This window comes from Colias philodice, chromosome 21 (genome assembly GCF_061535455.1).
Source record: "Colias philodice isolate Cphi_HAF_F1 chromosome 21, ilColPhil1 Martin Lab GWU primary, whole genome shotgun sequence".
In the NCBI taxonomy this organism is placed as follows: Eukaryota; Metazoa; Arthropoda; class Insecta; order Lepidoptera; family Pieridae; genus Colias; species Colias philodice.
In genome coordinates this window covers 9,148,429-9,172,838 of record NC_143106.1, presented here as the reverse complement: position 1 = coordinate 9,172,838, position 24,410 = coordinate 9,148,429, and the positions used below count along the sequence as shown (strand labels likewise).

General features: G+C 32.1%; 1 non-coding gene across 1 annotated transcript; it reads right to left on the bottom strand.

Annotated features, from left to right (window-relative positions):
* Window positions 1–9,153: 9,153 nt before the first annotated feature.
* TRNAM-CAU (transfer RNA methionine (anticodon CAU)) lies at window positions 9,154–9,226 on the bottom strand. The gene has a single exon. It is a non-coding gene; the product is annotated as a tRNA-Met (tRNA).
* Window positions 9,227–24,410: the final 15,184 nt, after the last annotated feature.

Genomic DNA, 24,410 nt, shown 5'->3' with positions numbered 1-24,410 from the left:
AACATATTTAGAACTGTATTTGAATTGTATAAAAACTTTTTCTCGAAATATACAATGAGACATTAAAATATAATTTTATTTTTTACCTACCTTTATACTGACCTAGGTATTACTTTTTTCATTCCCACTGCAGGGCCACGGCCCTCCTATGAGAGTTCAGGCCATGACACACCACCACGCTGGCTAATGTGGTTAGATGTCATATATATGTGTATTTAATATTTATTATTTTTTCAAAAGTTGAAAATAATTTTTGAAGTGAATCTTCTGCGCGTTGAGAGTAAAATTTCAACGTCGCGTCATGACAATACCGTCACGTCATGGATAGTGAGTCGAGGATATTGGTATCTTTCAATCTTGCCAATGAAGTTTCACTTCTGACAAGTGTGCTAGGAACACACGCTATTTTTTATAAGTTTTGCGTCATTGGAAAATTTCTGATTTTCTATAAGCTTCTTACATTTATTTTTATACTTTGAAGTAATGTTGATTTAAGATTAGATACCGTTAAATGGATTTAACAGTGATTAGATAGTATTTCATATAAGTGGTTATAATGAACTTATGATGAAAACCTTAGTTTATCTTCTTGACTAGTTATTCCCTGCGGTTTTGCTTACCATTCTGCATACAAAAATTCAATCAATACCTATCAATTTTGTTTTCATTTTTTATAGTAGAGCTCTTCTTTTAAGGGTGCGTCTATCTATACATCGCAATTCATCCAAATCGATTCAGTGGTACTTTGGTACCGTACAAAATCAAATGAACAAATTTACCCTGGCAATTGTCGGAAAATAAAAATAAATCCCGACTTTGTGGACCACCATTTTTGTACGGCATCTGTGTCATACTATTTCAATACTGCTTTTAATCCATTATTCCGCAACGCCGTACAAAAATCATGGAGACAAGGGGTAAAATCTCTACCTGTACTTTCGAATTCTCATCTGCACTCAGGTGGACAGCTTACAAGTGACGGCATAGTGCTGAATCTTATTATTTTATGCTCTTATATCGTTCTAGATAGGTCACCTGGTAAATGACCAATATTTTTTTCAACATAGGCCTGTAGCCTATATATCTCATCAAAATAAATTAAATAAATAAAATCTTTATTACTCATCTTGCCATTCTTTAAAATATAAATAGATTAAAACGATAAGATGTAAAACTATTTTTAAAGATAAATAAAATCTATTATAAAAATAATATAAAAATTAGGTAGCTATTTAAACAATTATTCTGATCATAATCGTTATTTACCTAATTAATTTTAAATAAGATAGGTAAATACTTCCTGTCAAAATAATATCTCTTATTATCGTATATTTCGCATTATCTATCATTATCGGAAATAGGTGTAGAGAGGTTACCAACACAAAATAGGATATTCAAAACCGGCACGCTAAACATAATATGGCGCGGGTCAAACACAAGCGGCGCGGGCGCGGGCGTGCCATAAGCGCACCTCATGGATCTGTTTTGCAAATTTGCACCACGTCCTTCTTATACATTTTGTATGAAAGAATTTTGGACAGGCGTCGAGACGGCACGCCACGGTTGTGCCACGGTTGCGCCGCCTTTCCAAAATTATTTCATACAAAATGCCAATAGCGCACCCGATGCACGCCGGCAGTGCGCCCGATGCGCGCCCGCAGTGCGCCCGACGTCAATGAAACTTGAAAGATAATAATTCAATTACTGTGAATTCAACTGACGACGTGGTTGGCGCAGTTGTATAGTAACTGCCTACTGAGCCGACGGTCCCGGGTTCGATCCCCGGTCATGACAAATATTTGTGTGATGAACTCGATTATTTTGTTCTTGGGTCTGGGTGTTACCTATATATGTAGTATGTACTAGCGGTCCGCCCCGGCTTCGCCCGTGGTACCTACATGTTTAAACTATCCTATCTCTCAAGTTGGATCGAACTGCACATGGTGTGCGAATTTTATTATAATCGGTTAAGTGGTTTAGGAGTCCATTGAGGACACACATTGTGACACGAAATTTATATATACAGTGTAAACTCTATATAACGACACTCCATTTAACGTCAAACTCCGTATAACGTCAAGATTTCTCGACTTTGGTTGGTTTATATTGTTGTCTATACAATAATACACTCCATATAGCATCACGCTCACTCTAATTAACGACCATAATAAGACATTACAACTAGGAACTAGGACTAGGAAGTACTGACTAAGTTGCCGAAATTAATGAAAATGTAGTTGTTTACATTCTTTTTTACTGACATACCGAAGATTCTCAGAAATGCAGTCGTAGAAAAATAAAGAAAAAATTCTGCATGCCGAAGAAGATGGACGATCTGCCAAAAAATTGAAGAAACCTCAATATGAAGACCTTGATCAAGCGATGATAATGGTTTCATAGGCAATGTCAAAATAATATTCCTGTCTCGGGACCAATCATGCAATTTTCCCTTTCTCTCCATTTAACGACCACTCTCTATAACGTCGAAAAATGCACGGTCCCTTATGTGACGTTATATAGAGTTTACACTGTATTAAGATTTATAAAATATTATATTTATCGTCGTCTACACAAGCCTTAATTGAGCTTACTGTGGGACTAGGTCGATTTGTGTAATATTGTCCTTTAATATTTATTTATTTATATCTATCGTGGGCGAAAAAGAGACATCTGAAGTAAATTGGCTTATTGGCCACATTTCGACTTGCCACTTGCGGTACAAACACGGTACAAACCTAATTGAACTGACTGTCAAATTCCACAGTTACCACAATGGTCCGCCCCGGCTTCGCCCGTGGTACATATTTCGCAATAAAAAGTAGCCTATGTTCTTTCTCAGGGTCTAAAGATTATCTGTGCCAAATTTCATCAAAATCGGTCCAGTAGTTTATGCGTGAAAACCATACATACATACATACACACATACATACAAACCTTTCCTCTTTATAATATTAGTATAGATAACCATGTCTGGTTATTGCGTTCATAATATGAATTTTCCAGTCAGTTCAATTCACGGCGTAAACTGTCTGGAAATAAGAGGTCATATTATGGCCCCAGGCCACCACCACGCTGGTCAAGTGCGAGTTGGCAGATGTCGTCACTCGTCGAACTTTTTTATTATTGTACCGGTTTTAACACGATGTTTTCCTTCACCGATTATCTTTGTAGATTTTTGCATTCTGGATCTTCCCAATTTTTTATAGCATTTAGAGACTATTACCGCTGCTGCAGGCTACGTTTTATTTATAATGTAGGTATCTGTTTATACCTGTATTATCCCTGTATAAACAAATGACGAAATCTTATTTATTTTGGGATCACCAATTACTTAATTTTAATAACTATGATTGGTAGAAATAACCTAAGAACTACTGGACTATATTTGAGTAAAGTAAATTGTTACTAATTAAATTGTAATGGAGCGTCAGCCGACAGTTTTGAAGATTTTTAAACCTGACACAATCGATTTTAATAGGATTTCAAATAATTAACAGCTTGTTTAAAAAATTGCATTACTGCTAATGCATTTACTATTATCTGGATGATAGACAAAGAGACGAGTCCTAAGCAACAGATAAAAAGTAAAAACATAAGTGTGGTTAATGTAATATTAATTATGTTAATAGCTAAAAGTTATCATATTATTATACTTAGACTAGCGGTCCGCCCTGGCTTCGCCCGTGGTACATATATCGCAAAGGTAGCCTATGTTCTTTCTCAGGGTCTAAAGATTATCTGTGCCAAATTTCATCAAAATCGGTCCAGTAGTTTATGCGTGAAAACCATACATACATACTGTATACCTTTCCTCTTTATAATATTAGTATAGATAAGTTATCAAATTATATCAAGCGGCAGCTCTTATCTATTACTTTATGTGGTATTGATAAATAAACAATTATTTTTTCATATTATAAATGCTTAGTTACGATATTTTTTGTTAAAAATCTATTGAAGTATATTATGTAAAGTCCTATTGCTATTATTCGCAGCGTCATGCGCAACCAATCTATTCAATTAGGTATTTTTTGTTATTTTTATTGTAAGGAGAAGGTTATGTGATATAAAAAAGTAATCGAATTCTAGAGAATTTAAGAAAACTATGAAAACGGGCCAGGCTTTATAGACAGTGTGAAAACAAGGCTCCTCCGTTGAGCTAAGAAAATACAGCCATCTAGCGGCCAAACAAAATATTATGTTACTTTTAAAATCAATAAATTTTCGTCGATAGGTAGCAAAGTCGATAAGTAGCTATTCAAAATGTATATGACTTTATTATGTCTTACTACATTGTTTTATTTGTGAATAAAGGAGAAATATTAAAGAATATTATGATAATAATTTTCCAATATGAAATAATTGTATAAACGTTGTGATTTTTTTGTTTCAGCGCCATCTAGGAGAAACTTACAAAACTACTTCAATGAATCAATACGCTACGTTTATTTATATTAGCGCCATCTATTGGACCAAATAAGAATGAATTAGAACAGATCGATGCACAATCGATGATGTTGTTTTAGTTATAGCAGAAAATTACAGATGTCGCTTTAATTAATAACTTAAGATTAAATAAATATAATTTCATTGTTTTTGACTATAATAATTAAATTAGGTTTAAAAAAAATATTTTATATAAAAATACTTACGATAAAAACAATCATTCTTATGATTATAAAAAGTAGTAGAATTATTAATTAATAGATGATATTTAATATTATTTAGTAAAAAGACGATTTAATTAAAAGAGCGACTAATTATTATTAACAACGAAAACATCCAAAACGTTATCTATCACTTTAAAACGTAAAAAAGCGTATCAATGTAAACTTTTTGTCACCACCTAAATCTGTCAAAAGTTTTTCGCCCGTAAATTTTCAACTTTTTATTTATCACCGTATCTGCGGAACCAATATTTTCTAAGAACCATTGTTCCGGAATTATCAGAGTCCAAAGATACTACATTTTAATTTAAAATTTGAAAACTTATAGATTTATTGCCGTTCAGCACTTTAATTAATCCATTTTTGCGAGATACCAAGTTAATTTTGATTTTAATTATTTGGAGTGGATATTATCATCGCGTTATGGTGGTAAAATTTACAAGTAAATAATATTTACTCGATAAATATATTTCGTTATATATATATATAAAAGTTAAAACACAGCACATAATATTGCGGGAGTTCGGTCTTACAGATTCTTTTAATAATTATTTGTGAATTTGATTTTAGATTGTACGTGGCTAATATATATTTTCGTCTTGGTATACCTGGAACTTCTGGATGAAATTTTATCTTAATAATATTCAATTATCTATGATTAGGGGACTCAATTTCTCCCCATTCCGGCCAAGTAGCATTATTTTGATATTTCACTTTGACCTTCTGTGGATGTTACCTTCTAAATTATTATAGATAAGCATTTTTTATGTTTTTGTAGTAAAACTTCTTTAGGCGCGTTGAGAGTAATAGTTCAAGCTCGCGTAATGGAAATACCGTCACGTCATGGAGTAAGGCGACGATTTTGGTAGGTATCTTTTAATCTTGCTAAAGAAGTTTCACTTCTAACACGTATGCTCGGCACCCATGCTCTTTTTTATAATAATTTAATTATTGAAATATCTTCTTTTATAGTTGCAACAGTAGCGTCATTATTTTTCAATTAATCACAAACGTGGACAACGCTGGGCGCCGAGGCTTGTATGCGATAGGTCGCAATAAATAGTAATTAAGTGTGGGTAGACCATTCATTTGACGTGACATTATTGCTCGGTCAATTCTAATATCTATTGTTATAACTGGGATGGTTGGTTACGAAGAAAAACGTTGGGCCAATCTTATAATTTAATACACAGTGGCACATGATAATTTATTTCTTGATTTTTCTCCATCTATAGTCTGTTCCCTTGTCGCCCGCGTGGTTTAGTATATTTTTATGCTAAAGAGATGTTTCACTGTAGTAATTAGTAGCCTGTATCACTCTCTAGCTTCCAAACTATCTCGCTGTGCTATCTCCAGCCTCGTAAAATCGCTCCGTGACAACCTGAAAGAAAGATAAAGGGATCAATACAATTTTGAATTTAAAAAAATAGTAAGAGCATAATGTTATAATAATAATATATTATAAGATATATAAGATATATACAGAGACAGAGAAAACAATAGTAACACGCTAAAAACAAGACTTTTGTACTTTCTGTGACTCTGAATTGACTATCATGACAATTCAAAAGCGCTTCTAATAAATAGTTGAGTGTTTGTTGTTAGTTTTTATTCTACCTGTATAACAAAATGTGTCTACTTATTCGTTTAGTTTTATTAAATTCATCCAAATGAAAACTTTCGAACCAACCGACACCGTCATGTCAATAAAATCACACACACAAGGCATGATTCTGATGCATTTTCTATTGTTAGCGGCGCCTGATCATCTAACCATCGTCTAAATATAGTCGTGAGTTAACAAGCACTTACTATCTGGGACAATCGATGTTTATCAATTGGTTAAACGTCGTTTTGTATTTGTTTCCGCTGATCCTTCATATAAATAGAAAAGGTCATAATATTTTGTATGTAAGTTTGTAAGAATGGATTTGCGAAAACCACTGAACGGATTTTGATGATATTTGTGATGTTGGTTATACTAACTCAACACTTATTCGATAGAATTACTACTGGCTCTTGCTCGTGGGTTAGACTCATCACTCAAGATTAAACCGCGGGATTAATTTGGATGTAATTTGGAATAAAAATAGATGGCATTTTTCAAAAAATAACTAGGAATGTTGTCGGTGGTCCGCTTATGTGTGACAGCTATTATTATTCTATTAAACTTGATGTACCTACATAATGAACGTATAGAATGGTACTTCTTTTATTCTTGTCACTGTGCAAAAAAGACAAAGATCTATCTTTAGGCCAAATCAGCTGTTTTAACGTGAAGGCATGAACATCTTAATCTTCTCTTTATATATAAAAATGAATCGCAAAATGTGTTGGTAAGCACATAACTCGAGAACGGCTGAACCGATTTCGATAATTCTTTTTTTATTATATTCCTTGAAGTACGAGGATGGTTCTTATGTAGAGAAAACGTAAATATTATGTACCACGGGCGAAGCCGGGGCGGACCGCTAGTACTATTTGTAAGGATGTATGGATGTATGGATGTATGGATGTATGGATGTTTGTTACTCTTTCACATAAAAACTTCTGAACCGATTACAATGAAATTTAGCACACACATAGAGGGTAACTTGGATTAACACATAGGATAGGTTTTATCCCGGAAATCCCACGGGAACGGGAACTATGCGGGTTTTCCTTTGAAAACGCGGGCGAAGCCGCGGGCGGAAATCTAGTAGAATATAGTTTGTACAGCATTTTGTATAAAAATCGTCTAAGTATTTGCAATTAAATTTATCTGAAACGGTTTGATCAATTTTGATGAAATGTTTTGTGTATCTACAGACATTAACATTTCTGTAAATATTGGTCCCAACGAGAGTCGAATATTCCTAAAGTCTGTTTTTATTTCCAATATTCTGATGAAAATCATCAGCATGCTTATGGTGAAACAATTTTCAAAATATCTAGATAAAAAAACATCCTTTACAGATAAACAAATGGTAAAAATATTTTTTATTGAAGAATAGACAAAAACGAACACGAGGCGTGATTCAAACCCGGGTCTTTCGCCTTTAAAAAATGATAATTATAATGCACTAGCTGCTCCGCGCGGTTTCACCCCTTTGGCTCCACTCCTGTTGGTCGTAGCGTGATGATACGTAGCCTATAACCTTCCTCAGTAAATGGGCTATCTTGTTAGATAGCCCATTTACTGAGGAAGGTTTTTCTCGAACGAATTTTTCAAAAATTCGAAAGAAAATTCGAAAGAATTTTTCAAATCCGACCAGTAGTTCCTGAGATTAGCGCGTTCAAACAAACAAACTCTTCAACTTTATAATATTGGCACAGTATAAATATTATCTTCATATTAGTATAGAAGATTTGAATGCCCTAAAACTAAAATATCAAGTGGTGAAAAAAGAGCGTGTGTGCCGAGCACACGTATCAGAAGTGAAACTTCTCTGGCAAGATTCAAAAATACCAAAAGTGATGATGCGTCTTCAACTATTTTCTTTGCAAAATTCATTCAAATCGCTACAATCAATTATTATAATTCACAGTTTAAATAAACTAAATTCACATAGATCATGTGACATCAGACTATTTGAAACAAATTGAGTGTAATCGAATTATTTGCTTATCAATTTGTTTGGTGATTCATATCTCTGGACCAGAATATATGAAGAACTATTCTTGTATCATTCGATATAATTTTATTTAAACTTTTAGGGAAGAATAGGAATCTTTTCTATAATGTTTAATTTGTATTTCATAAGTTAAAAATCATTTAAAATATTTTTTATATAAGTATTGACTGCTCGTTCCAATATTCGTAAAATGATTAGTTATTTCATATTAGGTAATTAGATATTATAATAATTAATAATGATAGACCCATTATGACCAATCAAAGATTTGTTTAATAGTTATTTCATATAACAGAGTGTAGGTACCAATAATTAAAGTATTAAGAAAATTCAAAATACGTGTGGCACCCGAGGACTGCCGCGGTAAAGCTATTGCATAGCATCGCATCGCTGTGCCGGTTGGAGTGGGGGGTGTTAGGTTTTTCGTTACGGAATTTTTTTATATTCGGTCGCCGCGCTCAAAGTCTGAGATAAAAGCTATGCAATAGCTTAATAATAAATTTATGGGTTCTACTGTAAAAAATATGTTTTGCTGCAAAATATCGCATACGACACTTTGTTTCAGTTTATTTCGATTGCTATAAACAACCAAGGCGCCTATTTTAAATGAATGTGTGAAGACAATACTCTAAATATAGGTTAAATAGGTCAAGTATTTTGAGAATACAATGTTATAGTAGTTTGCAATTATTTATCGCATACCTTGAAAAGAGTAGATTAAATTATAAATATAATTTGTTAAATATAGTAGAATAGTGTTGCGATTTTTTTTATTTTCGATAAAAAATTATCATCTTTAACTTTATTAAATAAATAAATTTATATTATATTGTAATATTAATATGATAAACGGAAAAAAAAGCAAAAAGATATGCCCCGGGTGAGGATCGAACTCACGACCTTAAGATTATGAGACTTACGCGCTGCCTACTGCGCCACCGAGGCCTTGCGCAATAAGGTGAAAATTAGCTTCATTATGTAATAAAAAGGTAAATAAAAAAGTTATTGATATGAAAAAATATTTTTTTTACAGATATTCTTAATTTTTTTTACATCGTCAGTTATTTATTTAGTTTTAGATATTCATAAAATTAAAAAAAAGTGTGAAATTGCAGAAAAATGGATTTTCCGCCATTCCGTTCCATACCCATACCCGGCCCCGGTAGCAAAAACAAAAAGCGCAAAAGCGTGTGCGCGACCGCAACTATTGGCGAGCGAGTGCAATTGACAGCCCCGCTCAATTTATAGCCCGTACTGTCTGCCGTGGGTCAGTGCTATAGAGAACTAGATGTACTAAAGGCATAATAATTAATAATAAACTGTCTGTACTTACTTCTTTAAGACCTTCAATTTATAGTCCATACTGTCTGCCGTGGGTCAGCGCTATAGAGTACCTACTGGATGTACTGAATAACTAGTATACTAATGAAACTATGCAAGTAATAATAAATAATAGACTCTGTGGCAGTGTGTTTTATTTGTCTTTCTTTCACGTCGTGACGGAGATGTGGATTTTTGTGTCTGGAGATAAAAGGCAGATGATACTTTTAACGCGGTGAAACATTTCTTTCCTAAAGGAATTTCGTTAATTTTATACCATAGGTAAATGTGACTAAATCTTCTCATCAAAGCTTTGTAAATTCTTTTACCACTTGAAATCTACAATATATTTTTATGAAATACGCTCAATCGAGTACTATAAGTGACAAGGGAGTAGGTATATGCATTTATAGTAATTGTAACATAGTATTATTGCGAAAGATTGTAGAATAATAACGTGGAGGAAATCTGCAGAAACCAATAAAAACATTCTTCAATAGATACTGTATCACACATTCAAACCCTATATCGATGCAATAAATTAAACCACATCTAGTAGCTCTACATCTATCGGTGGGCAGTATTTAATTAATTCCCACATTGGAATAGTGTGAATTTTGACTGTAACTGAAGCCGATGGTTATTTGTTTTGTTGTTTTGTATTAACGCACAGCAGGTCACCCCACTATAGGTACAAATATAAATATACTAGCGGTCCGCCCCGGCTTCGCCCGTGGTAAGTACATATTTCGCAATAAAAGGTAGCCTATGTCCTTTCTCGGGTATCAAAATATCTCCATACAAAATTTCATGCAAATTGGTTCAGTAGTTTAGGCGTGATTGAGTAACAGACAGACAGACAGAGTTACTTTCGCATTTATAATATTAGTATGGATGGGTACCTAGAACGTATTGTTTATTAAGGGGTTTAAAAATAGTTTTCAACCTCCGATATTATAATAAAGTTCATTAAAATTTGTCAAGACGTTCTTGAGGAGTTTTATTACAAATTCTGATCTATAACAAGAAAATATTATAGCCGTAGGTACCTTATAACAGAGGAATGATAATAATTGATTAGGAAAACTATGCTACTTGGTAAAGACTAAAGGTGTACCTAGATTGCATAATGGTAATATAATTTTCGAAACAGGACGAGCAGTTTTTAGTTAAAATCTAACAAACAGAGAACCACAATTTTGTCTTTCGTTGTTGATCTAAAATAGTTAGGTTAGGTTATTCAAGTTATATTCAAGTTAGGTTCTTATTAATAGTCAATTCTAACTCTTTCGATACATAAAACTATCAATATAAGCTCAAGTAGGTATTATCTAAAAAAAATATTCGAGCAAACTTAAATGTTTACGAATTGTGAGTAGAAAATTTAATTATAAAATTGTCTTTAATTCTTAGTTATTATTCATTCATCCATCTATACAATTAAAAATATTTTCCACAAATATCGAATCTCAATGAAGACGATTGCTCATTGGATATTTATTTTTAATTAGGAAAAAAGCGTTCTTGCCTCGGGAGATAATTATTTTTTCGCTTATCTAGGGATGATTTATACCTTCCCGGATCAGTTTTTTTGGCTTTTTTCAATTATAAATTGCCTTGGGGTGTATAAATTTGATTATTTCATTAATCAATTTTAATCTAATTAATGTTTCTTTGGTTATCATAAGAATTGTGGCTTGAGATATTTTGGATCATGTCAGGTATATATCATACTACTTATTTATACTAATAATAATAATACACAAAATTAAAAAAAAAACGAGGAATTTACCATATTTATAAAACTAAATAGTTTAAATATAAAGTAACTAACTGCTCGACCCGGTTGTTTCCAAATAAACGATCAAACAGATAGCTTAATACTTGCAAAAAAGAAGGAATTGAGTTTGAATAAAATAAACTTAAACTAATAATAAGAAAAAACCTCTTTATATAAATTTCCAATCACACTATTACAGTAAAATATTGGGCATTTTCAATTCAAATCAATCAATACAATATTTTATAATAACTGAATATCATTTATATTGTTAAAACATTTTTATCAATAATTAAAAGATGATCTTTATCTAAAAATAAACATAGAAAATCAAGGTCCAACATCCTCATAATATCTGTAAATAAAAAAATTTGGAAAATCCAAAAGTGCACGCCTCATTATTTTTTTTTAATAAATATTTATTAATTATTATTTTTGTTTATTTAATAACAATTAAACCACATCGAATCAGACCCTGAAAAATGAAAGGGTTCTATTCCTGAGCATACTCAAGCGTAAGAGAAAAAAAAAGACTCGATTAGTAAAGTATTTCGGTCGCTATCGTGTTAACAAGAAAAAGGATCCGCACATACAGACACACGGACGTCCAAGACAGAACTTTTTTAAACTGTTTTTTAACTAGTTTAAATAACAAAAATGACATCAAAAATATCATGAACGTTAAAAATAGTGTTTTTTCTTAATATGTGTGTGTATGTATTATCTTACAAGTGCAATGTATGATACATAAAGACATTTTAAGTTTGAAAAATCAGATGTTTTGCGCGAAGTGACAGTAGTACCCACCTCAACGCTTCGCTTATGAGGCGTGCAAAACTATCAAACTAAATATCTCTACTAATAAAAATGCATAGAAATGTAAATACGTTACCGTAGATGCTTTTCCCTCAAAACCTCGCTAAAATCGAGGGAGACCGGGTGTATTAACTAGTCAAGCCATCAGATATGAATCTTTAATTTTCCAAATTTATTAAAACGCTAAGCGAACTCCACGTTCAAACAGCAATATTTTTAACGACGGAGGTTAGTTATAGTGACGTGCTACTGGTTGTATTTTATCGATAATTTTATTTTTCAGTTAATATAATAAATACAAAATGTTACGATAAAATAATAATCATGTTGACTACAACGCAACTTAATTACTATTTCACCAGCAATCATATGGATTTTTGGAATTAATACTTTTAAGCCTATTAATTTGATCATAATTTTATTAGAAAGCAGTATTTTATGTATTTTAATACGCCTGGTTCTAGATATTAGCGCCTATTTATAGCCAAGATACAATTATTATCCCGTCATCATTGTATAAAATGGAATGTACTGAACATTATTAATAGACCAAATAAATAGCAAATCACCAATAACAAAAATCATTCACACGCAATTAGAATTATGTCATACAAATGCGAAAAAAAAAACGTTGAATGAACGATGAAGTCAGAAATTGATTGGTCGCAGTAAATCAATGAGTGTGATGACATGATCGTGAAGCAATGTGACCAATGCACAAACACGGTACGATACAATCAGTATCTATTTGCCTCGTTTACACTAATCGACTAGTTGCGTTCATTGATTTCAAGTGTTCCTAGTGCAAATTTGCAGAGATTTTAACTCTACTAACTAATGTTTTTGTTGTTTTTGTGTAAGGTCTCTTCTGAAGTTAAGAAAATACATAAGTGAAATAACCATTTTATAGATCAAATAGTAAAATAATGTTAAAATTAGTGATTAAAACATGTCATTTACAGCTCCTTCATGTTAACAGTAATTGGAATAATTTGTGTAATAAAATCATATTCATGTCATGAAATAGCAATGATGAAAGGATGCATAATATTCATATCGACAATTTGAAAACAAGCAATCAAATAATCATCTCATTTAACGACCACTTTGAATGCTAAAAAAATATTCTTCAAATAAATAGAATAGTCACCTAGTGTAGACTTACCATATTCTGTCAATCGATATGACATCACCACTTGATTGTTCAGTAAACTTGTCCCATATTGTTATCATTCAATTATTCGATATTGATGTCAAATTGATTGTGGACCCCGCGATTCTGGGGTCAGCGTTTATTAACGTCACCTATCAAAATATGTTTCAGGAATTTGGCCGTGTATCTTGTATTATTATCTCATTATAGTATCTCATATATCATACGTTATAATACTAAAGTTGAATTATTCTTTCAAGATTCTACAAAATCGACAATGGTTTTACATAGAGCTCAAGTTATAAAAATAGAGTTTTTAAATTGTATATTTCTCTCGTCATAAAATACTTATAGTGTTACAACAACACGATTGTTATGACACATTCATTTGTATAATAAAACCAAACTCATAAAGTTTACAAATATTATCATAAGTTTCAAAAATTATCGATAACGATAATATTCACCAGCACATCCCTAACCCGGTACGCGATAGGAAATTAAAATTTTCCTCTTCATTTAAAAGAAGCACTGCCCGGGGCTAACTCCTTAATGCACATCTATATCTGTATATATTTATATTTTATACATTGTGTATATGAAAAATGCTATCAACTTTCAACTACCTTCATTTGAGTTTATTTACATGTGTTAATGATTTGAAACCGTGCATGTTTAAGAAACACAAAATTATTTCGTGTAGTAAAAGAAATTCATGTTATTTTCATCAATTTAAATCAACTTTGAATGCATTTTCAATGAGCTTTGGATTGTTGGATTTGTCTATGTTTGCATACCCAATATCTGTAACCTATCGGCTATTATAAAATAAAATCACTACATAGTATAAAATAAAGTCACTTTCTCTGTCCCTGTAAAATCAACCAATGGCTACCGAGGCGGAGCAATTGTTGAATAGCTAGAGTATTATACTGTACTAGCTGTTCACCACGGTTACACCAGCATTGCTCCGCTCCTGCTGGTCTAACCGTGATAGCCTATAGCCTCCCTCGATAAATAGGCTATGGGCGAAAAAATTTTTCAAATCGGACCAATAGATCCTGAGATTAGTGCGTTCAAACAAACAATCTCTTCAGCTTTATAATACATATTATAGTATAGATAATACTCTGCTTTTCTGATATTTTTTTAATTGTTATCGAAATTAAACGATTTATGATGTATTGCAAATATATATTATTATGTAAATACATATAAATAATTAAGGTCTCTACATCACAAATAGTTGATCAATTGCAATAGCAAAGCTTCATGCCTGCCATAACAATGAACTTAGTTTTTATAAAATCTCACAAAGGAGATACCACAGATTATATTGTGAATGATTTAAAACTTATTTTCGCAATTGTCATTATAGTGTAAAGCATTATTCCTAAACTAGCTGTTGCCCGCAGCTTCGCCTGCGTGGAAACGATAAACTTTCATCCCCTATTTTACCCCTTTAGGGGATGAATTTTCTAAAATCCTTTTTTAGGGGACGCCTACGTCCTAACATCTACCTGCATGCCAAATTTCAGCCCGATACGTCCAGTGGTTTGGGCTGTGCGTTGATAGATCACAATATCAGTCACCTTTGAGTTTTATATATATATAGATTTCTAGCTCATAGCCATTATTTAACTCAAGGGTCATATGTACAAGAATTCATTTCATAAATCTTCGTTTTCAAATCCACATGATCAAATGCGAATTTCATTAAAAATACCTACGTTAATAAGGTTCAAAGGCGGATATTACTTACTCTATTTTCATCATATTTTCTGCTTTGAGTTAAGTTTTCATGTGTGTAATTGATTTTGTTGTTTAGTTTGGAGTTCTTTGCGGCTAATTTAAAAGGCAGGATATGAGAATATTAAGAAATCTTGTAAGGGCTTTTTTGTTAAGGGCTATGATGGTTGATTTTCATAAAGTTTGCTAAGAACAGTGCGAATAATAATCGTCTTTGGTTTGTAATTTTTGTGTGTTTGATAGAAATATAAACAGACACGCAATCTATGCTTTTATTATTATTTTTTTCAAACTCAAACTCAAATATTTATTTATTCACGACTTTTTATAAATGCACTTTTGAATCGTCGTAACATTTTTTACCGATTCGGAAAGCAGTATCTATGTAGAAGAATCGGCAAGAAACTCCATAGTTGCTCTTTTAAAATCATGTCAATATTACAATTTAATTTTACATAATATTTAACTACATAATACATGCCAAAGAAAGAATTTCTAACTTGTGTATATAATAATCTATTTAATTTCATCATTACCTATATCCATATCTAATTATAACCGTGAAGATTAAACAGACGATCTAGAACATAATAATATATCAGTTCCCGTCGAACATCAGAACTCAGCAGTGATAAATTTTGTAGTGGAAGAGACAAACAAAATATATTTAAAAGTGTGTGTTTTACTAAAATGACTTCCCGATTTAAAAGTATTTGTTTTTGTTATATGTATTTAAACATAAAAAATAATTTTAATAAATAAGTAAAACACTTAATCTTAAGTCTTATTTTCTATATTTCTATTAATAATTTTAATAACAAACAGGTTTAGTTATATTTGATGAACTCTTTTTTACATTTCTAGGAATATTAGAACTTTGGAATTAATAATATTACTTCGCATAGCATCAGCTCTATACAATTCCAAGAAAAAACTCCACATAACGTATACAAACAGACCCCAATCATGGTAGCATTCCTCACTGTGCAAATTACATCGCCTCTGTCACTCACTTCGGGAATCGATGCCAGTATTTAATTAAATTCAAACCAAATTATCCGCCAAGACGAGTGACTTAAGATTCGTGGGATTTATATGGAGCTGCTAATACAAACGGGTCGACAGAAGGAACAGTTGTTGTCAAGTCAGTGTTGTAATACTTGATTTAAGTAATTCTTTCATAAAGTTACATTTTAATTCATAGAAAGAACTGAAGACTAAAATATTTTTATTTATTGTTGGTTGTTCTTTTACCTAAGCGTCACTGTATAGTGCGACGAAAGAGTCACTGTATAGTGCGACGAAAGCGAAACTGCTTGCAATGCCAACCACAATCTTCTTTAACTACTACAAACTAGTTAACTAAAATTAACTTTCACCTTTATCAAGTATCAAAATATTCCCAAGCTAATAAAGTGTCCTCTATCAGCTCTTCTTTTATAAATAGACCTTATTTTATTAATTTTTTATACAAAATAATATAATGGTTTTACCAGCTCTATATACATACGTCAATAGACTACAAGCCCGCATATGAAAAAAATATGGGTCAAATGAACCACCAGGGGTCATATCTAGAACGAAAGAAGAGCAAAAAATAATAAGATTCATCACTATGCCGTCACTTGTAAGCTGTCCAACAGAGTGCAGATGAGAATTGAAAAGTACAGGTAGACTCGGTAAATTTTGGTCATATATTTTTGTACGGCATTCTTAACCATCGATAGATCCATTAAAAATAATAAGAAACCGCTCAGTGCCGTACAAAAATGTTGGTCCACCAAGTCGGAATTTTAATTTAATTTCCGAGAGTTACCGGGGGTAAATTTGGTCATTTGACCATGTACGGCATCTGTGTCATACTATTGCTATACTGTTTTTAATCCATTATTCCGCAACGCCGTACAAAAATCATGGGGACAAGGGGAAAAAATCGAGAGTTGCAATCCCCTCTCTTTCCCCACTCCAGGGGGTCATTTGACTAAGTACGGCTTCGGTTCCAAAACATTATCTAGCACTCAAAAGTACTATTAAAAGCAATGCCGTCAAAAAATAATTGTTCTTTTAAATGTATACCAATAATCATCTTAATTTCATCGAATTCTTGATATAAAGAGCTGTAAGGTCATTTGACCCTGTACGGGAACTTTTTTTTTAACATGATATTGTAAAATTCAATTGTTGTATAGTATTGCCGTTCAAAAGAAACCGTTCTAAAAAAAGTTATAGAGAAATGCAAAACCAGAAATTTTGTTAAAGTTTAAACATCGTAGATTAATGAAATATAATAGTTTTCTACACTTTATTCGTTGTTTTAAATAGTATTAACATAGATAAATTAGGAAAAAACGATGCCGTACATTTTTGTGCAGACCACATCTTTTAGGCTGATGAAAGCGACGAAAGCTACAATTTTAAGGGTGCTTTATGGCCATTTGATACAGTACGGCATTAACATATTTTTACCCAACTACGGCAAAGCAAAAGGAGGGTTATGGTTTTGACAGGTCATGTATGTATGTTCATCTATTCCCTCGTAACTTCTAAACTACTTATCAGAATTCGACAAATAACATATCATTAGAAGCATCTGAATTGTTCACTGGATAACCAGCGACCAGCTAGCTAAAGGCTATATGGGGTTTCACAAAATCTAATGTGGCGCCCTCTAGCGGACAAAACATACAGAGTAAAAAAATAAAGTTAAGATAAATATGCCGTGTTTGGTATCATTTGAAAGCGCTTTACTTGTACATTTTGAATATGTTTATAATACTAGCATTTGCTTGTGACTTTACCTGTATTCATGGGCTGATTGCATATAATTCACATCTTTTCGTTCATAGCTTTTTTATAAGTTCATCAATTTAACGGAGTCCATTCCACTTGACTCCGACTTTCCAAGGTGATAATTAACCACCTTGAGCTTCTTAATATTAATGTATATTTATATTTTATTATCAAAATATAAAGCAAACATTTCGTTATATGGATTTTTTCTTTTTCAGATTTTTCCCCTTTGAACCAACAAAAATGTACGGCACATGAAAAAATATTATCTATGCATAAAATACTTTAAAAATAAATTTATTTCGTGTTGTGTCAAATGACCCCCTGGAGTGGGGAAAGAGAGGGGATTACAACTCTCGATTTTTTCCCCTTGTCCCCATGATTTTTGTACGGCGTTGCGGAATAATGGATTAAAAGCAGTATAGCAATAGTATGACACAGATGCCGTACATGGTCAAATGACCAAATTTACCCCCGGTAACTCTCGGAAATTAAATTAAAATTCCGACTTGGTGGACCCACATTTTTGTACGGCACTGAGCGGTTTCTTATTATTTTTAATGGATCTATCGATGGTTAAGAATGCCGTACAAAAATATATGACCAAAATTTACCGAGTCTAAATGTACTTTTCAATTCTCATCTGCACTCAGTTGGACAGCTTACAAGTGACGGCATAGTGATGAATCTTATTATTTTTTGCTCTTCTTTCGTACTAGATATGTCCCGTGGTGGTTCATTTGACCCATATTTTTTTCATATGTGGGCTTGTAGTCTACAAGTGCCGGGCTCAATCAGCAGTTCCCGCTCGTGGGACCGGGGTTCGATTTGCATTCGATATGCCAGACTACTATATAATTGGATCTTATAAATAATCCGAATTAAGTATTTTATTTTTCCTTTTTACGCCAAATATACGAACTTTTTGCTGCATTTAGGTTGTAAAGATTCAATGGAAGTAGTTATTAAAAAAATTAAGTGAATGTTTTTTTAGTGTAATATATAACTAGGTTCTTAAAAAAGCCAATGTATGAATACCTACCTAATCTATCTTTCCGTATAATCTGTGCCTCCAGTGAATAAGGGAATAACTCAAAAACAGCACTTTTCAGGAGAGACAAAAAACTGTATATCAATACTAAATCTTTAGTAATTCAAAATTTTAAGCTTGTATGTGTAAGATATGATGTTAGACTATATTTTTACATAGGAACACATATTGTAACAACCCCATAAATATACTTTTTTCGTGTTTTTTTGTAGTTGTGGCCTTATGAACGAGTACTTCATGGAATAACTCAATGTATTCACATAATTTTTTTTTTACTCTTTGCAATATAACGACTTATGCCCTTATGCACTATGTTCATAATCGCACAACACGACTTATATTATTGCCAGTTTTGGTTTTATAGAAATGATGTGACTTATTATGCTTGAAATTTGTGTACTTTATGACTCAATTGAGGCATTTTAGTGGAAAAACTATGCACGTAGCTTGAAAAACGAATGAAATCAACGGGTTTTTTTTCGTTATTAGATAATAAAAACAAAGCAACATTTAGGTATTTATGCATTTAACCCTAGAAGTCCAATCTACGTAAATTTGACGTATGAACTCTTCTATATTTACCATCGAATCGCTGCAAAATCCAGAACCAACTTATTAGCCGTCGAGACCTAGCAGTACATAGTTGGCTCATCCAGGTAAATTCCGCCATTTGGTTGTAAAGAGGATGTTGTGCGTCATTTTGACGTATAATTGGGCTTTTCGTAACTTTTAAGATTGTTTCAAATTTTTATTTTGTGATTTATTTGAATAATTTTTTTCCAAGTCACGTTTCACATGATATCTATAGATTGTGTATAAAATGGGATCCAGACAACTTTTATACTAGGACGAAAAACCTTCAATTTTAGTAAATGACGATTATTGTCCTCCGCTGGATTTGGACTTCAAGCAAGGGGATTGGGTGGCTGAAGATGTTGTCCGGAGTAAAACCGAATATGTTATGGGGTTTTGTTACCCATGTATAATGAAAGTCGTAGATTGTAAAATAAACGTTTAATCGATCTTTCAATAATACAGTACTATGTTGTTAACGCTATACAATGTTTCACCAGTCACCACAATGAGCCTAGTCTGTACAGGTTAGCAGGAGACAATCATTGAGTATTGGTATTAAATACGTATCAACTGCGTATTGCGTTTTGCGTATTAACTATTGTCCTAGTGAAAATTAATCGTCGAATCAATTTAAAATTCGATCAAGTGCGTTCCGTTTCGTAAAATATAGATAATAAAAGTGGCAACGCCACAATGTCATGGTGGTATACATTGAGGATACAAGCACTATAAAGAGATAAGAGAAGACCGAAAACCATATTCCTGTATGTTCAGTTAATACAGGAAAAGTTATAGGTGGTCAGTGGCGATTTTTTACGGCATGATATAGAATTTTAACAATGTCTATATCATATAATATCAATATAATGTAGATAAATAAAGAAAATACAATGAGCCGCAAAGATTTTATGCAAAATTAAGCACAGATTTGAAGGTGCCTTGGATGCAAATACGACTTGTGGCACGCACTTTGAAGAGACTCTACGTGACAATAGCCCAATTTTTTCAAAATATGTGGTACCAGAGTATCCATAAAATGTTTACAAAAATGCAGGACCAAAGAAGTATCGATATTGCGGATTTTTTTCCTATAAAAAAGGCAAATTACCAAAGCACAGTGGCTAAAACGCTATATGCGGAGAAAACAATATTCATAATTATTGTCAAGCCTGGTTATAAATACTTTTTTTTATGCGACTATTATAGACTATAATATTATTGTCTTGATTATTGTAGTTAGATAATTTAAAAAAAAAAATTAAAAACGAGTTTTTTTTTAAAAACTTACCCAATTATTTAAGAAGAAAATATAAGTTTAACATTTTTGTTGGCTTTTTTTAGATGATTCAATTATCGTTCTGTATTTATATAAACAAAGAGTATAATATCATTAAATGCACTTAATGTGTTAACTGTATTTTTAATATCTATTGCAAAAAATAGTTAATTTCCATAGAAATATATTAGTATCCCAAGTTAACTGATAAATACCTTTTTTAAAAAATATAAAGATTTGTTGTTGGAGATTTATTGAAAAAAAACGATTTAAAAATAATAAGGAATAGGTATGGTGTGTTGTTTCCGTGCAGTATTCAATTAATAGACCAATAGCAACACGGCATTAATGCCAAACTGTCTCATGTCGTCACTTGAACCAATGACACTAAAAGAGTTGTTCCTTTATGCTCATGTTAGAAAAATGACACAAATGCGTTTATACTAAAATAGTGTTAGGACTGATGGAACAAAGTGAATTAAGTCTTTATTCAAAAAGTATAACTACACATACGTCTTTGTGTTCGTGGGTACTTTTGACTCGAGATGAATAGTTCCTTTGCGATTGCCTAAAATGATGGATAAGGTAACTTATACCGTTAATCACACCCTACTTATACCGTTTGGGTCATTCGAAAAAATGGGTTAGGACGCAGCTAGAGATATGACCTTTTGATATGTTGTGTATTTTGACGAGCTGAATCCAATGGTGCAATAAAAACCAAAGGGAATAACTCGTCTTACTCCCTTATTCACTGGAGGCACAGAATTATTGCAATGAAATCCAGATAAATGCAAAAGTACGGTAGGATCAATGACGTGACGGTTTTGCCATGACGTGACCCTGAAGTTTTACTCTCAATGCGGCTAAAGAAGTATCACTTCAAAAAATATCATAATTTGATCTCAAGCATTAACCACTTCACCATATTATTACAGATTATTAACAATATATTTTGTTTATTAGTTAGGGTCCGCTATCAATACCACATGTGGTCCCTAAATCATGTATTAGTGGTAAATACGACTAATGGCTAATAATCAAAGAAAGGAAATTTTGTCATATCTGTATGAAACGGTTTGTGACACACTGGGATAAAAGTTATAATAATAACTTTGTTAATTTTGTAACACGAGTTCTAAGCCGAAATGCTATTAATTACATGATTTAAAGTTAAACATTTTCTTTTCATCTATTCTAGTAGCTTTTATAATAAATATGTTAAAAAAATATGTTACATAAAAAAAGCATAGGTAGAGCCAACTCTTATAAATTAAAAAAATAATTTAAAATTCGATCAAGTGCGTTCCGTTTCGTAAAATATAGATAATAAAAGTGGCAACGCCACAATGTCATGGTGGTATACATTGAGGATACAAGCACTATAAAGAGATAAGAGAAGACCGAAAACCATATTCCTGTATGTTCAGTTAATACAGGAAAAGTTATAGGTGGTCAGTGGCGATTTTTTACGGCATGATATAGAATTTTAACAATGTCTATATCATATAATATCAATATAATGTAGATAAATAAAGAAAATACAATGAGCCGCAAAGATTTTATGCAAAATTAAGCACAGATTTGAAGGTGCCTTGGATGCAAATACGACTTGTGGCACGCACTTTGAAGAGACTCTACGTGACAATAGCCCAATTTTTTCAAAATATGTGGTACCAGAGTATCCATAAAATGTTTACAAAAATGCAGGACCAAAGAAGTATCGATATTGCGGATTTTTTTCCTATAAAAAAGGCAAATTACCAAAGCACAGTGGCTAAAACGCTATATGCGGAGAAAACAATATTCATAATTATTGTCAAGCCTGGTTATAAATACTTTTTTTTATGCGACTATTATAGACTATAATATTATTGTCTTGATTATTGTAGTTAGATAATTTAAAAAAAAAAATTAAAAACGAGTTTTTTTTTAAAAACTTACCCAATTATTTAAGAAGAAAATATAAGTTTAACATTTTTGTTGGCTTTTTTTAGATGATTCAATTATCGTTCTGTATTTATATAAACAAAGAGTATAATATCATTAAATGCACTTAATGTGTTAACTGTATTTTTAATATCTATTGCAAAAAATAGTTAATTTCCATAGAAATATATTAGTATCCCAAGTTAACTGATAAATACCTTTTTTAAAAAATATAAAGATTTGTTGTTGGAGATTTATTGAAAAAAAACGATTTAAAAATAATAAGGAATAGGTATGGTGTGTTGTTTCCGTGCAGTATTCAATTAATAGACCAATAGCAACACGGCATTAATGCCAAACTGTCTCATGTCGTCACTTGAACCAATGACACTAAAAGAGTTGTTCCTTTATGCTCATGTTAGAAAAATGACACAAATGCGTTTATACTAAAATAGTGTTAGGACTGATGGAACAAAGTGAATTAAGTCTTTATTCAAAAAGTATAACTACACATACGTCTTTGTGTTCGTGGGTACTTTTGACTCGAGACGAATAGTTCCTTTGCGATTGCCTAAAATGATGGATAAGGTAACTTATACCGTTAATCACACCCTACTTATACCGTTTGGGTCATTCGAAAAAATGGGTTAGGACGCAGCTAGAGATATGACCTTTTGATATGTTGTGTATTTTGACGAGCTGAATCCAATGGTGCAATAAAAACCAAAGGGAATAACTCGTCTTACTCCCTTATTCACTGGAGGCACAGAATTATTGCAATGAAATCCAGATAAATGCAAAAGTACGGTAGGATCAATGACGTGACGGTTTTGCCATGACGTGACCCTGAAGTTTTACTCTCAATGCGGCTAAAGAAGTATCACTTCAAAAAATATCATAATTTGATCTCAATCATTAACCACTTCACCATATTATTACAGATTATTAACAATATATTTTGTTTATTAGTTAGGGTCCGCTATCAATACCACATGTGGTCCCTAAATCATGTATTAGTGGTAAATACGACTAATGGCTAATAATCAAAGAAAGGAAATTTTGTCATATCTGTATGAAACGGTTTGTGACACACTGGGATAAAAGTTATAATAATAACTTTGTTAATTTTGTAACACGAGTTCTAAGCCGAAATGCTATTAATTACATGATTTAAAGTTAAACATTTTCTTTTCATCTATTCTAGTAGCTTTTATAATAAATATGTTAAAAAAATATGTTACATAAAAAAAGCATAGGTAGAGCCAACTCTTATAAATTATTAATTTAACTTTTTTGGTTAAAACGATTAGCTTGAGCATAAGCATGAGCATGCATTTTAGAGAGAACATGGATTGTATATATGATTATAAGTGTGTGTGTGTGTGAATACATTTAAACACACCATAAACTATTTAATTATATAACACTAGCTTTTCGTCCGCAGCTTCAGTTCATAGTCAAAGGAAAACACCTCATTTTCGAGATAAAAGCTACTTTATGTGTTAATCCAAGTTATGTGTGTGCCAGATTTTATGATAATCGGTTCAGCAGTATTTGCGTGAAAGAGTAACAAACGATTGAACATACAAACTTTAACATCTATAATATTAGTTAGATATCAACTTAATATTAAGAGAGATATTAATCTAACATCTTGCAAGAACAAGCTCAGTGTACCCTCCGCTTTAT